Below are 6085 nucleotides of genomic sequence, written 5' to 3' on the forward strand. Positions count from 1 at the left end.
CTTCCGTTGTTGTTCCAGGTCTTTGTCGGGATCAGTTTAGGAGTATTTCTTGGAGGATCTTTGGTCAAGGTTAGCAGGGTAGTTCTCTAGTGAAGTCAGGGTTCAATGGTTCTATCATCTATTTGGGTATGATCAACAGTTGCCTATGGAAGAACTTTGGAGTTCAAGGCACTACCGTTGCTAGGAAAGGAGCAGTAGCAGGACGATGGTGGTGTTAGTTACATGAGTTGTTTGGTCATTGGATGTGTCAAGGGAATTGTATTTTTACATGGACTGAAGTCGGTTAGAGTTCAGTGATTCCTGGAGGATGGAAATTAGAGTAGATGTTCATCACTGCATGGCAAGGGTTATGGTTCTTAGTCGTCGACGTAATTACTCAAGGAATTGGTATGGTATCATGGGAGGTGATTTGGATCATCATACTGGTTAAGGCCTCAAGAGTATTCATTCGAATTCTAGGAGTTGGGCAATCGTTGAAGATTGGATAGTAATGGAACGCTAGTTTTGGTAAGCGCAGGTCATAGGCGGTTCATGCTATATGAGTTTCGATGGGTTGGGAATCCATTAGACTTATGGGATGAAAAAGCTTCTTCGAATCCAAGTGGCGGAGAATCGATCAGAATTTCCTGGAGTTGGATCGCGTGTGGAATTAGGGCAAGTTTCGCATCCTGGTCAAGAAGAGAGACAACCCAAGTGTCTGTTTAGATTGAGGTTGTGTAAGTAGGAGTTCAGGGAACTCCCAGCAGCTGTTCGGCATCTTCTTGTTATGCATAGCAGGTTGGTGGAAGGATCCAGGTCGATGGTTGTGTTAGAGCCTCGTTGCTTGTTCTAGACTGATGAAGGCTTTGGGGTTCGAAGCATGACTTGAACACCTTTAGTCAAATGCGGGTTTGATTCAAAATATTCGGGGTTGAGATTTTTTGGTTGTGATGAAACTCGTGGTGGTAATCACGAGTTTAGAGGGATCAGTTTGCGACGTAGGCACGACGGTCGGGATTGTCAAGGTATATTTCCCTATTTTAGATTGAGGACCATTGGGGTCCGAGGTGGATCTGGGCCTGTGTAGCCTTAGATTGGTGGGACCTATGGGCAAGGCCGCTCCGTGGTATAGTTTGGGTGGGACCCGTGGGCGAGGCATGTGTATTTATGGCAATGCAGGTGGGACCTAGTAGAGACTGTTGGATCAAGGTATGGGATCTTGGATTTCAGGATTGAGTGTGTGGTTAGTATGGGGTGCAGATGGATGTTCGTGTTGGGTAGCCTTGTTATCTAGACTCTTGGGAACCTGGTGGTTAGACCAGGTGCGAGACTAGTAGTATCAGTGTTGGTTTGGGAACTTTTATATCTCGGTCCCTCAAGGGGTTTTCGTTATCAGAAGGTCTTGGGTGAAATGAAAGTGCATAACCATGGATCTCGGGTTATGAGTTGAGTATCATGTAGTTTTTTTGGGTAAGATCCCGAGTCGGGTATCGTGAGTGTTTTGTTCAAAATTTTCGTTTTTGTGGGTTGAGGATCATGTATATGCCGAGGGCATCGATCGAAGAGTTCCAGGGTAATGAATGGATTCAGTTTTGATGATAGGTCAACTCTCATGATTGTGTCTTGGATTGGTTCTATTTGTGAAGGGTATCAAGATAAGTCAAGGCAGTATTATTGATTTGGAACTCGTGAGTGAAGTAGCTTGTTATTCGAAGGAGATGTAAGGTCACTTGCAGTTGGGCTTGGATAATCTTAGAGTAAAATGATTTGATCCTATCGCGCAACTCTCGTCTGAGTCTAACCGTTGTAGGGGTAAGTCTCCTACTCAAAGGATTATATGAGCCTTCTGTCAAGTATAAGTTTTCCATAGGGACATTTGGTTTGTGATTCTGTTTTCTAGTGGGAACCTCAAGTTATTAGAAGTTGAGTAGTCAGTTGCGAGATAAGTGGACTAGATTCAACAATAATGATTCAGTATCGGCAGTCTGTCAGTGTGACAACCTGAAACTTTTTGCGTTAACGTTAGCCCGATTCCGTCAAATAAAATTTGAATTTTATTTTGTTCCGTCAAATTCTTATGGTTTGGAAAATCATTTAAGTTATATAAATAAATTTTATATAAGAGTCGGAACCAACATCGCGCGAAAACCTAAGTTTCCTTCGAAAATCAGCAGTTTCCGACCCGACTAGTGTTCACGGTCGTAAACCTGTTCACGGCTGGTGGCCCCCATCACCGACCATGAAACCCCCTATAAATATGTGCTCCTACCCCTCATTTACACTTTTCTGGCCATGAACACCCTTTCTCTCTCTAAAAATCATCACCCAAAAACACCAGATTTCTCTTCATCTAGCACTCTATCCGCCTTGGAACTCATTTTAGAGCATCAAAACATCCGTTTTTCATCAAATTGAGCTTTGTTGTTCTTGATTTCACGATCGTGAACCCTTCAAATCTTCATATTTACCAAGAGCAAGCTGTGAACCCTTTAAACCATCTAAGGCCGTAAACCCTTGAAGGGCATTAAACTGTTCACGGCCAAGAACAGTTCACGGCCGCAAACCTTCTCAAGTCGTGAACTTGGCTGAAAACCTGCTTTTCCGATTCAATCGAGTCCCGGTAAAATTCCTAAACTGCCACACCCCAAAACCGAGAACGGCGGAAACGTTCTGGGGCGGAGGACGTCATGTATGTATCACAACAATGTAAAGTAGTAAACAAGCAACAACATCATCCATTGCATTAATAGAATAATTCAGCTTACAAGTGTGTTCTTTCAAAGTATAAAACAACATAATGAATACTCAAAATAAAATACGAGTCTTGACTACTCCGTCTTCTCTAAACCTTGCATCGGTACCTATCTATTTGTAACCTGAGAATACAAGTTATTTTGAAAGCGAGTATCAGCAATAAAGTTGGTGAATTCATAAGTATTTTGATGTTATTGCTTTGAAAGTTGTTATGAAAGACTGGTGAATGTTTTATGAAACATTTAGTATAAGTATGAAAACCCTAGAAAATCTCATATTTCCTACTAGTATAAAAAGTAGTCTTCTACCAAGACCCAAATGTTTTGAAAGTAATCTTTAACCAAGACCTGACTGTTTTGAAAGTACGCATCACTTGAAAATGTGACGGTTTTTCCCTGTTTAACTATTATTATAAAACTATAAAAGTAATAATATAATAACTTATGTTGTATCCTTTGGTACTAAGATATTCTAGTATAATCTACCTCGTCGGTTATGTGAACGTGACACAAAATAAAGGTAACAATATAATTATATAGGTATTAGTCTACCCCGTCGTTATGTGAATGTATCACAAAATAAAGGTAATGAACTAATAACTTAAGTATTATCCTTTGGTACTAAAATACACACGGCATGGAAACTCGCCGTAAATGGATCAACCGTAGACATCCGTAGATGTGCATTTACCTCTGTTGCTAACAGTCGGGTGTATGAATAGTTAGACCCTTAAGTATACCTGTAATTGTACCAACCGTAGACATCCGTAGATGTGCATTTACCTCTGTTGCTAACAGCCGGGTGTAGGAATAGTTAGTCCCTTATAGTATCTTATCATATAGTATCTATGTAAAAGTATCCCAGTAAGAGTATCCATATAAGTGTATCCATGTAAGAGGAATCTCTGTAAGAGTATCCCTTCATATAGCATGTAGTTTAGACTCATGAATGAACTGAATCTGGTGTAATTTCTTGTAATAGGAATAATGTTTTGTATCCCCTAAACTATTCCTATAATAGTTTACTGGAATGTAATTGATGAGTGTCCAAGTAGGTTTATACACCCTTGCTACCCAAGAGTGTCGGAACTGAATTAACTGATGGAACATTTATGTCTATATAGGTATACATGATATATATAACTAATATTTAGACGACATTCGGACGAATAATTGATACCCTAAGGCCACATCCCAATGAGAACAGAAAAAGAAATAAGGCGAGCTAACTGTTCTAAGTCTTTTAAACCTTTCTTATTTAACTATAAAAATATAGGCAAGCATTTAACAATATAAAAGTATAAAAGAAGTTTTGTAAAACCTTTGAAAAGTTTAATAAATAAGAGTTTATGACTTGATGTCAGTTTATAAATCGATTCGAAAACCGTTTGACAAGACAGTTTAAGTGTGAGAAAACCTTTGTTTGAAGCACAACTATAACATATTCAAAAAGGAAACCTACCATTTGTAAGACAGTTTCTAAAAGTGTTTTAACATGTAAAAACGTTTAAGAAAACTATTTGAAGTACATATGAAAATGTTTGTTTGTTCTTGTATATGAATGTATCTCCTTGAAATAGTATTTCTAGTATGTAAAAGTTCGTGATGTTCTCGTAAAACTATACCTATTATAGTTTTCTAAAAGTGTGTCTCGTTTGTATAGTAATCCCTAGTGAAATGCTCACTTGTTATGAAAAGTATAATTTTTGTAGTGCCTAAGATGGACACATATACATACAGTATAAGCAGAGTGTTTGATTTATACAAATATAACAACATTTTTCATTTCAAAAGATATGATGTTATCGTGATATATTTTGCATACGAAGGTTTCCCTATAATAGTTATAAATCACATATGATTCCGTTGATAAAAAGTGTATAATGAAACTTTATATAACACACGACAATAATCGTGTGTTTTACTTGTATTCCCCCCCTTAAAAGCATATAAAAACATTTATAAAACATTTAAAAGTGTGGATTATAGGGGTATGAACTCACTTGATAGATTGAAGAAAGCGAGATGAAAACCAAGCAGAACTTCTACTCAAGCAAGCGGATTTCTCGGGATTCTCGGGAATCTCGGGAGCGTAAAACTTCCTTCCCAACTTGATTATGAAAACCGGGACTTCGGGATGGCTCCGAGGGTTTAAACACAGAGCTTCGGCACGAGAAAGAGAAGAATTGAGCAAAAATTGTCGGCACCCTCGCATTCTATTTATAGTGGCTGGAGGTCATCGGTACGCTGGGCGTACGAGAGTACGCGGGGCGTACTCATGTGTCATGCATGACCGCATCCTCGGTCGAAGCATCGGAGCGATGTGGACGAGCCGAAGCCTAGCATCCGAGTACGCTAGGCGTACGAGGGTACGCTGGGTGTAACTTGGATTGGTCTGATGACTCCTCCTTCGGATAATACCAGATTTTGAGTTAAATTTATATTTTAATTATTTAGTAAACTTCAAAAATTCATATCTTCCTCATACGAACTCCGTTTTCGATGTTCTTTATATCCACGCGTAGGTGAGACTACGATCTACAACTTTCGTTTAGACTCCGTCAGCTGATTTTGATTTATTTTTAATGTTATATTTTTAATAGGCCGGGGCAGGAAAAGTCCGCTAAAATTCCCTAACTCCTTTATCCGATGTCTGTTTTCACCAGACTTTTTACCGCTGTAATACCATTGATGAGATCTTCGATTCTCGTTTAGGTCATGTTGGCAAAAAGCCGTTCGATCTAGATTTCGAGTTTTTATCTGTCTACTGCTATGTCTGAAACTTCGAAAAATCATAACTTCCTCATATGAGGTCAGATTTGGGCATTCTTCTCATGTACGTTTACGGTTTAATTATATCTAAAAATTTCATTTAGATACCTAAAGCTAAAAATTATTGTATTGAAACTTCGCGTTTGACGTCTATCAGTGTTGCCGGTTTTGCCGAGAATCTTCGGTTGGTCATAACTTCTTCGTTATAACTCGGATTCTAGGGTTCTTTATATGTACGAAAACCTTGATACGATTCCTACTACTTTATTTAACCCAAATAAGATTTTAGGAAAGTTAAATTTTGACCTAAATTTGACTTGTGATCCATCATATTGTCTCGAAATATCGGGTTGTCACATCATCCCCCCGTTAGAGGGAATTTCGTCCCGAAATTAGAGTTTAAACAAAATTGATAACCATGCTATGGTTAGAAGTTTTATTTGCTTCTAGTGTTCTTAAGTGAACTCGGTTGCTCGCTAGGCATTCCAGCGAACCTTTCACTATCAGGATACGACTTTGCTTCTTTCGTTTGACTTCACTGGCATGATAACTCTTCTTGGTCGAACGTATGTTGAATGTTT

The sequence above is a fragment of the Lactuca serriola genome, chromosome 4, assembly GCF_051521515.1.
Source record: "Lactuca serriola cultivar US96UC23 chromosome 4, Lser_US96UC23_V15, whole genome shotgun sequence".
In the NCBI taxonomy this organism is placed as follows: domain Eukaryota; kingdom Viridiplantae; phylum Streptophyta; class Magnoliopsida; order Asterales; family Asteraceae; genus Lactuca; species Lactuca serriola.